Here is a 12,807-nt window from a genome sequence, read left to right as displayed (position 1 = left end):
CAAAGAGCAGCTCGAGTAGACAAAGCCAATTACTATAATGAAATGTGCAAAGACCTGGAGTCTGAAAACCAAAAGGGAAGAACACGCTCAGCATTTCTCAGAACAAGGGGCTACTGTATGGTTTACAACCAGGAAAAATGTGCCCTGGAGTTGTATCATTTTACCATAATTATTCAATCTGAGAAGCTTGACTATATGGAGAGGAACACAGAATCAGGATTGGAGAGAGAATCATTAACAATCTATGAAATGAAGATGATGTAACCTGTCTTGCTCAAAGTGAAGAAGGTGTGAAGCACTTCCTGATAAAAATCAAAGACTGCAACCTTCAGTATGTCTACATGCTGATTAAGCATCTGATACAACATACATACCGGCATAATTAATTTGGCCTGATCTTTGAATGCTGAGTAATTCTGCATCAAAGAAAGATGGGTGTGGGTAATTCTCAGAGTCATGGTATTAGGGAAAACATAATGGACTGGAAACATCTGCCACTTGCTCTGTATTCTTTTGTTACAATATAGTTTAAATTAATAGCAGCTAAAGACATTCATTCTCACTATAGGAATACTAAGGATGGGGAAGAAAAGAGGAAACACATTCATTAAAATATAAGAATAATAGCAGATTCTATTGGTTTTCTATCTAATAGACTTCACCCTTTCCACTTTAAGGGAGAACTTGTTATGTTCAGGAATCCACATATGTTTGTGAAGCCATAGGTTTCAAGGAAGGCTAGCCTGACCAAGAGAGTGAATCTTCATTAATTTAACAAATCAGAGACATTTTGTTCCTCTTGTTATTTGGTTTAGGAGCAAGTATGTAAGTTAATTTTATTTAACGGGAATGGAGGAGAATTATTCTGGAAAGGGGTTCAAAAGAGAAATAAGAAACACTGAGTTGCTGTTCTGCTTGTAGGTTTTGGTATATGTTGTGTATGTGGAATTGTGCATCCATGTTGCAATGAGGTGAGGTGAAGGCAACCTGCTTAGGAGCACAGGGGAGAAATACGGGAAGAGTCTAGGTAACTCGATGATAGTGTTGAAGTGTTGAATTAATTATCGTAGAATGGCCTGCCTCTGGTTGTCTTGTTTGGAATAGATGTTAATTCGTTTTATGTTTTCATACACATTGGGTCAAGGTTTTATGCCTTTTTGTTGTTGTTCTTTATATATAATTATCACAACTGATATAACATTAGAACACACCTGTTTCTTTTTAATGTTATTAAATAATACAATATACATACATATTCCTTATTGTAAATCCAGTTTCTCAAGATTTGGGACTTTTAAATCCAAGATTACACTTAGCTTAAAATATTTTACCCAAAGCACAGAAAGTGATGTCAGACCAACTAAACATAGAAAAGGAAGCCCTGGCTGTAATTCAGACTTTCACTCTTTCATTCTTTCTACCTCAGTCCTTAAGTGATTTGGCCTCGTAATTCTTTTAAGGCTATCTTCTCCTCAGTGAGATACATAAGCACATTTTCCAGGTGGTATGTAATCAAACATCTCTACCTTATTAGGCAAAAAGGTAAATGTAATGTGAATGTGACCATAAGAGATATGGAGTGTAATAAAGTGGGTAGCAGGGGTGGTCTGAATTAGTTTTGAATGTCTCCTGTCCTCTGGTAGCACAATGGTTAGACCATTTGGTTCAGTGGTAACCAAAAGTTTTGTGATTTAAACCCTCTAGCAATTCTGAGGGGAAAGAGGAGGCAGCCTGCTTCCATAAAAATTTACAGCCTTGCAAACCCTAAGGGACAGTTCCACTCTATCCTCTATGGTTGCTATGAGCCAGAAACAACTGGACAGTGGTGAGTTTAGTGGCTTTTTTTTTTTTTTTTGGTTTATACTGACTGCAACACTTATCACCTGTGTGGCTTTGGCCAAGTCATTTCAATTTCAGTATTCCAGATTCCTCATCTTAAAAATAAACAAATACTAGTTACCTTACAGCAGAATTGTGAAGACAAAATGCTTATAAAAATTCCTGCAGATAAAGAACACTATATATACAACAGAAAAAAAAGTGTAGAATGCTGTCCTTTGCTTAGCTTATTCAAAAAGTCTAAATGTATTCCTAAAATATAGTTTTAAATCAATACATATCACACTCATATTATCAGAGGAAGTAATTTTCTTCATAATCATGGAGCAGCCAGTAACTGATACTGCTTCGAAGCATCAGCTTATAATAATAACGCTTAATAGCCATATAGTGCATTCTTTGTAAGTAGCTAGAAGCACTTAACAGATATTATCCAATTAATCATTGCCGATCCTTCTGTGGTAGGTCAGGATTATTATCTCAATGTTAGAGATACAGATAGTGATGTACCAGTGAGCTCATTGCTGAAGCTGAAAGACTGGCTCAGTGTGGAGCCAGGGATAGAAGCCAAAGCCTGACTCCCTGTCAAGGATCCTGTTAAGTGAACCATTGCTAGGTCTTGGAGTAAATACTCTTCCTGTCCCCCATACCCCAACAAATAGCTTGTAAGTATGTAATTTTGACTGTTAATACCGGCAAGCAAAGTGTTCATGGACCTCTGACTGTATCTATGTTTAAGCATGTAACCAGGAACCTTTTGGTTTGAGATTATGATGAGTTCTAACTATTCAGACTGCTGTTTAATTAAAATTTTAATTAACAGAGCTACTGACAAAATGAGTAAAATAAGATAAATGTTAATTTAATAGTTCAATACAATTGAAGGTTATTAAAAAAATTAATATTGAGGTCATCATTATCACAAAGAAGGTGCCACAAGTTCTCAGATGCAGTGAATTAGTGATTGCACTGCCAGAGGGTGAATTGGTTAATATTAACCTGGACCTGGTCGTTCAACATAGAAAAGGCTGTACAGAATGGGATTGGGAGAAATGGTGGTTTGGTGGAGATGTCTGAATTTGAAAATAAATATATATGCAAACACACACACACACACACACACATACATATATTCTTACTTTGCTTACTACCTCTCTAACTTTAAACACATATCACAAAAATCTCCTAGCTTCAGTATAGCTATTTATGTAAGTGTGTGAACTATATCTACTCATTTAGGGTTGTTGTGAAGCTTTAAAATGTCAAAGAAGCAAAACTGCCTAGTGGAATTCTGCCATCAGTATTTCGCAAATGCTAGGTGAAATGGAATGTAGGAAGTCAATTGAAATATTCTATGTTTCAAGTCCCTAAAACCATTAACTCTAGAAAATCAGAACAACTAAAGATTCTGACCATACGCTTTTTCTTTACTTTTGTATGTTAATGTTCTCGATGAAATATTTTCAGAGAAAAGCAGAACTTGCTATTACCACCATCTTCTGTTTTGGGGCGATATTCGGGGTTCTGCTCTTACACATATATTATTCAGCTATGTGCATCACCTTTTCAGAATTTCTTTTATGCTAGCTGTCCTTTGGGAGGAAAACAAAAAACAAAACAAACTAATAAACTGTGTAATCCAAAGAGATAATAGTAAAGTTTAGTGAGTGTCTTAGTCAGCTCATGCTGCTGTGCCAAGAAATACCACCATGAGTGAGTGGTTTTACAGAATGATATTTATTTTCTCACAGTTTTGGAGGCTTGATGTTCAAAGCAGAGCATAGTTTTAGGGGAGGGGCCTTCTTTGTCAGTGTCTTGGGAGCTCATTGGTGGTCCTCGGCCTTCCTCTGAACTCTCTGGCTTGTAGGTAGCTCCTCATATGATGTCTGTCTTTCTCCTTGTGTGGGTGTCTCTGTGTCCATTCTACTTTTGTTAGGAGACAACATTTAGAAGTGATCACACATCTATCAATTTGTTGTTCTGTAGTGGCTTATGCTGTGTTTGGATGCTAGAAGCTATGGCAACAGTATTTCAAATACAACCCATGGTGGATGGATTTTAGTGGATCTTCCAGACTAAGAAAGGCCTGGTGATCTACTTTTGAAAACTAGTCAGGGAAAGTCTTATGAATTATTAAATAACATTTTCCTATCTACTTGCTCTGTGCATATCATCAGGAGAGACCAGCCACTGGAGGAGTAAGTCCTGTTTGGCAAAGAGGAGGGCCAACATGGACATGGAAACCCCTTGGTGAGATGGATTGGTGTAATTGAGTCAGAGTGGACTCAAGGACAACTAACAAAACAAAAGAAGTGATTAAGCTTAAGACCTACCCTATACAGATATGACTTTATTAACATAATAAAAGAAAACTCTGATTTCCAAACAGGATCATATTTATAGGTATAAAAATTAGAAATTTTTATCTTTTTTGGGGAAACAATGCAACCTATCACAATGTTTTTTTTTTTTCCCCAAATTAAGACCACTTTTTAATAAACAGTAAAATTATATAACAAATAAATAAATAAATAAAGTCTCACAGGTAATTTGGAAGTATTGAGGACAGGCTGATAGGAGAGATATATTAATGGAGGAGAAAGTGGTTTTTCAGTACCCCTGCCTCTAAAATTGAATTCCAAATGTGCTAGTTCCTAAATTTATGACCATAAGCAAATTAATTTACTGGCTTCCTCATGTGTAAAAGAAAGATAATGCTGAGGAAAAAAAAAATTCTGACAGTGGGGATAAAGTGAGATACTATATATACAGCAATTAATATTGCACCTAGTCAATAATATGCAATCAACAACCATTATTTTTCCCTCCTTTCCCCTTGTACCACATAATGCAGGCATAGAATTAGCACTAAGAAATAATGCCTATCCTATGTATAATTTAGACTTTGAAATGTGAGCTGTAAATTAATTTTCTTTCAGGTTTATTTTCACAGAATTAGGCTTTTCTGTGAAGCTTGTCAAGGTCATTGCATTAAACAATTCTGTCTGCATTCTTGAAGTCAGAGGTCTAACTGGGCTGCATAACAGTTTGACTGAAAAGGCACTATGCAAATCAAATGCATGCTGTCATCATTATGGATAAGACTGTTCATTTTCAGACTCTTAGGAGGTTTCTTGACTGTAAGGAAGAACTTTGGCTCAGTAAGCAGGTTAGTGTGATTGATATTTTACTATGCAATAGAGCAGAACAGTAATGAGTTCAACCTATAAAGTGTGAAATATCTGCTCTATCTATATCTCTTATACATAAATGTGAGGCAAAGAGAGTAACAGGAAAAGGAGTAAAAAGGTGTGTGTGTGTGTGTGTGTGTGTGTGTATGGAGAAAGACAGACAGACAGAGGTGAAAAGGAAAAAAGAGGGAAGCAAACAGAGACATAGGTCTAGACAGTGACAGGAAAGACAGAAAGAGAGAAAGGCAGACACATAGATACAAGGACAGACAACTAGACAGAATCTGAGAGGGTGAATTAGATAAAAATAGAGATTGGATGGACAGAGGGACAGGTAGAGAAGATAAACGCATCTGCAGCATAGTCCTTTGTTCTTGTCTGACGCAGAAGGAATCCTTATTCTTCCCTGGTGAGGTGTAGTTATTGTCAACAGGAGGTCACCAGGGAAGATGTGTACCTCAGAGCAAGGACTGCTGTCTCTTTGTGGTATTTATTTGTGCAGGGCATGCCACACATGCACATTACTTACCTTGATTATTCTTTGAGGAAATGTATTAGGCCCTTTATTTTTATATACGGCATTTATCAGGTATTGTACCACATAACTCAAAACGGTACTTGAATCATGTTCCACACAAATAATATGTGTCTGTATCAGAAAGATGCAAGGGGAGTCAGCTTGGGAAGAAGGTGAAAAATAAACAGCACACAAACAAAAGGCAAGTTGTCCTCACTGGCTTTTAATTTTTATACAATGGAAAAGAAATAGGAAAGAAAATATCCATTAATATCATCATCAATACCTATACTCACATGCCTTTATTTTTAAGCCATAAAAGACACCAAACTGAACCCACTGCCATCAGGTCAATTCTGACTCATAGTGACCCAATAGGATGGAGTAGAACTGCTCCATAATCTCCAAGGTTGTAATCTTTATGGAAGCAGACTGCCACATCTTTCTTATACAGAGCGGCTGGTGGATTTGAACCTCAGACTTTTGAGTTAGCAGCCAATAACTTAAATATTGTGATATAGGGCTCTTTATATGATGATTTGGATGAACGTTTACAGAGCAAATTCATTTCTATTCAAAAGTTCATGCACACTTTTTTTCATGACATTGATTGCAATCCCCATAAGGTAACAGCTCTTTTCCTACATCCTCGCTGTGGTTACCCTTTTCCTGTGTCTTTCTTTCCTATGTGTTCTTGCCTTCTGGGCTATCTCCCTGTACAAATGATGCTATTCTGAACCCCCAGGGTTGATTGTTCTAAGGAGTGTACCCACCTGGTGTCAAAGTTCACTTTATATGTCTATTGTTTGGCTGTAAACCATGGGAGTGAGTCCAATTCCAGTACTGAAGGGTGACTAGTGGCCATAGGCTAAGGGTTCCGTCACTCTGGTCTACTGGGCTCCTTCTCAACCCAAAATATATGCTAAATAAACTATTTTACAGTTGAATAATCTCTTCCCTCGAGTGACTAAAAATAGCAACATCCCTCAAAGACTTCTGAGGACCATAAAATATATTTGCTAACCCTATATAAATAGAGGATACCAATTTAGACAGAGCATCATGCTCTAACTCTGGACTAGTATTCAGAAAAAGACATTGTGAGTGGATTTAGAGAAAATCTACTTCTGTAAAGAGTTACTGCCTTGGAAAACATTGGGATCGCTGTAAGTCAGAATTGACTTAGGGCAGTAGGTTTGGTTTTGGTTGGTATTATAAGTAAGGAGCTTTGTTAGCTTAGTGAGTAAGGCATTGGGCTTCTAACTAAAAGTTTGGCAGTTCGACCCCACCATCCATTCTTCAGGAGAATGATGAGGCAGTCTGCTTATGTAAAGATTTATGGTTTTGGAAACCCTATGCACATTGCTATCAGTTTGATTCAACTTGATGACAGCGGGTTTTTAGTTGGGTAGTATAATAATATATATATATGTACTACCTATAATAATAGGAGCTCTGGTAGCATGGTGCCTAAGGCACTTGACTACTAACAAGAAGGCTGGTGGTTCAAGCCCACCAGCCACTCCTCGGAAGGAAGATGGGGCAATCTATGTCTGTAATGATACTGCCTCAGAAACCCAAGGAGGGGTTGCTATGAGTTGGGTCCGACTTGACGGCACATAACAACAACAACAACAGTATAATAATGCATTTGGAGACAAAATGAGAAGAATTATCCAATTTTAATTCACAAACCACTCAAAATAAATACATGTGTATACATATGTATATTATCTCCACACATTTAAACATGCAGCACTATCATTTCCCAAAATTAGCAGTCACAGCCAAGCACAAAAACATATTATTGATGCAAAACCCACTGCCATTGAGTAGATTCTGACTCATAGTGACTCCCTTAGGATTGCCAGGGCTGTAAATCTTTGTGGAAACAGACTGCCTCTTCTCTCCATTGAGGAAGCTGGTGGGTTCAAATCACTGACGTTTTGATTAGCAGCCCAGTGCCTTAACCAAAGTGCAACCAGTTCTCTTAATTTTGATGCAGAACCCACTATATATACTTAAAAATAAATACTTTCACCCTACTTGATGATCCTTGGCTTTCCATTTTGAAAGCTTAAAAAATCATGTGTATTGGGAAGAAAATGAAAGCCTATAGAAACAGTGGAAAAATGAACTTATTCTGGTGGTGTACTGACAGAATGCTTGAACAAGTAAAGGATGATGTTACCACTTGAGTCATGAATTTCCTTGTTCCAGAATAAAGATATTAGAAGCAGAATATAGACTGAAAAGTTCATATTTATTATCATTAATGGACTTAGACAAGGGGGAGTTATATGTAGAATTCTTCATAAAAATAAATAGCCAAACATTACCGTGTTTTTAAAACTGTAAAATTAGAAAATAAAGTGTTTTTTGTTAGTATTTTCTACCTCTTCACAGCATTATACATTTATAATATGTTCTGGATTATAACCTTGAAGTAAATGTTTAAATTATATATTTCTTTATATATATATAAAGAGAGAGAGAAAGACAGAGAGAGAGAGAGATCACTTGCTTTCTTTTCTAGGGTTGATTCCCAATCTACAGGGGAGAAATGGATCATACCAGAGCCATTGAGTCCAAAGAGTTATATATTTGAAGGACTTGTCACAATAAACAAAAATCAAAGCTTTTAAAGTTATTACTCCCCAGAGTAGGAGCAAGCCAAGGACACAAATACCATTGCCACTGTCAAATCTGCTCACAACATTAAACTTTTCAATCTGCTTATGTTTGGCAGGGTAAGGTCATTCCAGTTCCCTGAGGTATCTTTCTTTCAGCAAGACATTGGCTCCCTGTGATTGATTTACTTGATTGGCATTTATATATTCTGCTGCTTAAAATCATTCATGTGACCAGCAGTGCTTAGAGTACAAACGGAGAGATTCTAACACATCATCTAACAAACCACCTCCATTGCCATATATGTTCTCCACTGCTGACTAAATCAGGTTAATCTAAACAAATTGAGGTCTCTGTTTTCTCATCCATGTATGAATGTATGTTTCATTCCTATAAAACTTATGTGAGAACAAAGGACCAATAATCATTTTTAGACTTGTTTGTTGTGCTCAACTGACAATCACTTGTTTTCTGTCTGAAGTGCTTCCACTTGAAACAGAAGAATAGAAGGTCAACCACTCTTTTTTTCTTTTTTCTCTCTTCTTGGTCTGAACAAATAAATATTTATGTAAATATTGCCCTATAAGTTAAAAGATTTCTAACACTTGTATTAAATTGACCTTTACAATCATTAATTTCTTTTTTAAAACTGTAAAAATACATCTTTTCTCTACAGGGGCAATCATTTATAAAAATAATAGATCATTCAAATATGAACATCAAATTAAAATGGCATAGGAAATATAATGCCAAAAAAAAAAAAAAAGGCTGCCATTGAGTTGATTTTGACTCACAATGACTCCCAGTGGGTTTCTGAGGCAGGAAATCTTTACAGAAGTGGGTTGCCCCATCTTCCTTCTGCTGAATGACTGGAGGGTTTAAACCACCAACTGTCTGGTAACAGTCAAATGCCTTAGGGATTATACCACCAGAGCTCCATGAAACATAGTACAATAGAGCAATAGTATTTCTATAAAATGAAGCTCTTCTTTATAATCATCTTACAGCAGTATTTTACTTTGTAGTTTCTGTCTGTCAAAATATTGACAAGTATATGTACATATATTTACATAATTTAGCAAAATCATGTCTCCTAAAAATTTGACAATGAGTGATTGATAAAATGGTTATTCTTCTTTGGAGTTATCCTGATTGATCTATTTTTTATCTTTTCAGAAATACATTTTGAGCATTTTAAATTGGTTACAAATAATTTAGAAACAAAACTATTTTAAAAATGAAAGTTATTCTAGGAAAATGATGCCTTCAATCATAATTCCAGACAATATGTTATGGTCATGAAGAAAAACTCTGGCCTCTGATTGAAAGATGACTATATGCCCTTTAAAAATTGGTTAGTTTTATCATCCCTGGTACAATAATAGATTCATTGAAAAATATTGTGAGTCAAGTATATACTAGGTCTTGTTCTAGATGTTTGGGATGTAACAGTGAATAAAAGGAATAAAAATCCTTGTCTTTTTGGAGCTTAAATTCTAGCAGAGTAAGACATGAACTAAGCAATAGGCGATGGATGAATTAGTGAATAGGGTGCAGATTAATAAAGAACAAAAGAAGGAAACAAGGTTAAGAGGAGCTGATCCAAATGTTTGAAGTGTATGTGGGGAAGAAGAAGTGATTCCAATTTTAAAAGAGCTCATTCAGATTATTATCCATTGAGAAAATGAGATTCGAGCCAATATTCAAAGGAGAAAAAGTAAAATAATGTAATCATTCAACTGCTGGACTAATAACCCAAAGATCGGCAATTAGAACCCCCCAAGTGGTACCCCACAAGAAAGCACCGATGATTTGCTTTTGGGAGGTCGTAGCCCTGCAAACGCTACAGAGCATAGTTCTACTCTGCACACATGACTTAAAAGCAACTGTTTTAATTTATGAGAAAAGCAGCAGGAATTGTCTAATAAATCTGAGACACAGCCTAGAGGCCACTGTTGTTATTAGGTGCCGTTGAGTCAACACTGACTCACACCAACACCATGTACAACAGAATGAAACATTTCTGCATCCTGCACCATACTCACAATCTTTGCTATGCTTAATATTCAAAGTGACATCTTTGCTCTTTAACACTTAAAGAGGTCTTTTGCAACAAATGTGCCCAATGCGATATACCGTGTGATTTCTTGACTGCTGCTTCCAATGGGCTTTCCCAGAGGCTGGCATGGTTGTAATGGAGAAAGTGAGGGAGAAATTAATAGAAGATGTGTTTGGAGAAGTAAGGGGATTGATCATGTGAGTCCTTGTGAGCAATTGTAAGGAATTTTGCACACTGAACGAAAAGTGGAGTCATTGCAGGTGATGAGCAAAGTAATGCCATGACTGGACCAACATTCCACATGGTCATTTTGGCTGCTGTGTTGAGTATGGAAGGCAGAGTGCAAGAATGAAAGTTGAGACATTGGAAATAGTTATGATGTGAGATATAGATGTTTGCACAACAGGTCCAAGATGAATCCATTCCCTTTATACAGAAAGTGGAAAATGCTTTGGGGGCTAGAGGTGTCATTGAAGAGTCTAATCTGTTTAGCATGACCATAGCAGACCTCAAGTAAACTAAAAGCTTTGTGAGATCAATAGAGTCCTTGTCTGTGGAATATTTTCAGCAGGATGTTCTTGCTTCTTCTTAGATTGCTTGTGGTAAACAAATCTAGGTTTTGGATTTATGGTATTTCATACTTAAAAATAAAACATAACTTATCTAACTCTATTGTTTTGTTACTTAGTGCTGCTCTTACAGCAAATACCATGAATGAGTGACTTTAACAAACAAGTTTATTCTCTTATAGTTTTGGATGCTAGAAGTTCAAGTTCAAAATGCCTGCTCTAGGGGCTGGATGAAAACCTCTCAACCTTGGGGTTCAGCTCTGCCTCTTGGCCCCAGCCCACTGAACCTGGAGACTTTCTTCACTCAGGCAGCTGCTGGCTGCTAAGGCTGACAAACCCAAGGTTGACAAGTAAAAAGGCACAGTCCAAATATTACCAAACCACACAGCAGGCCGTTGTTTCAAGTCCATTAAAAGTCACAAGATTGGCAGAAAACATGGCAGGTTGCTGAAGGGTGATGACTCAGATAGATGCAGGATCCAAATGTACTAAAAAGCTACAGACCATTCCTAAAGCTTTTCCTTAAATACAGGGAGCAGACCACTTCCCTAAAGCAACTACTCAGCTACTCACAGTAGATTCCATCATAAAGTTGATTACCTGTCTCATCATGGGGAATACTACATCCAGCTGTCCAGCCACTTATAACCATATCCAGCAAAATTGACTCATAACCTTACCTACCATATAGTGCCTAAGGCACTTGACTGCTAACCAGAAGGTTGGCAGTTCAAACACACCAGCCACTCCTTGGAAGGAAGGTTGGAGAATCTACTTCTGTAGTGATACCACCTCGGAAACCCAAGGAGGGGTCGATATTAGTCGGAGGTGACTTGACAGCACAAAACAACAACAACAACCATATAAATGGATATGAAATGGAGGTGTTGCTTAACCTAAATGGCTCTTTCTTTTGCTTAAGCCACACTCAAACCAAACCAAATCCACAGCCACCGAGACAACTCATACTCACAGGGACCACTCTGGGTTTCCAAGGTAGTAAATCTTATGGAAGTAGATTGTCCAGTCTTCCATCCACAGAGTGGCTGGTGGGTTAGAACTGCCAAACTTCTGGTTATGCCTTAGGCACTATGCCACAAGTAGTGGGTAGCCCACGAAGTGAACGGAACAGTTGGAACAGGTAAAGGAAAAGAACGTGTCTGTCAGTTTGTCATTGAGTAGCCACATATTTCATTATAATTCTTATCTATTTGAGCACACTTGGTGTAATGTACAAAGAACATAGAGAATCACACTCTGATTCCTTGCACTGCTTCCCTCATGACTCAGGATTACTTGTGTTCTTGAAATTATCAATAAACTTGACATTGGTAAAATCTCTGAATTATGGAGAAGGACAATCCAATCCTCATGGCAATTTTATGTGGAAATGTTTCAGACAAGAGACCTAGTGACTCATATCAGGTAGGAACCACAAAGATGATGAAAGTGGTTGAGTTCTAAATATTTTGCACAAGATCCTAATAATGGAATAGAGATAGAATGTTTTTAAAAACAGAGGGTTTTCAAGAATAACATCAAACTTTGGTCTGATTGAAAGAGAGATATGATCATCAACAGAGCTGGGGAAGGTTGTAAAATGCCTTTTTTTTTTTTTTTGGTGAAGAAGAAGGAATTCAATATTGTGCATGTCAAATTGAGACATATATTACATATCCAAATGTTAATAGTGAGTAGGCAGTTGATGCATGACTCTATTTATCATGTGTGGAGAATGTATAGGAAAGGAAGGAGGTTTGATATGAAATACGTACTTGGAAGTTTTCATTCTATGAAGGATATTGAAAGACCTGAGAAATCCAATTGACTTTGAATTGAAAGAGTAGAGAACAAGAGCAAGAACTGAGTACTGAGGCATAACAACATTAAAAGATCAGGGTGAACACAAGGAACCAATAAAAGAGACTGTCAGATGGTGTCCATCCTGTTGTGGTCAATGTTCAAACACTTCAGGGGATAGCATATGATCAAGAACTGATG

The sequence above is a fragment of the Orycteropus afer genome, unplaced genomic scaffold (genome assembly GCF_000298275.1).
Source record: "Orycteropus afer afer isolate SDZICR_OR568_19922 unplaced genomic scaffold, OryAfe1.0 scaffold00484, whole genome shotgun sequence".
Lineage (NCBI taxonomy): Eukaryota > Metazoa > Chordata > Mammalia > Tubulidentata > Orycteropodidae > Orycteropus > Orycteropus afer.
This window is presented reverse-complemented; position numbering follows the sequence as displayed.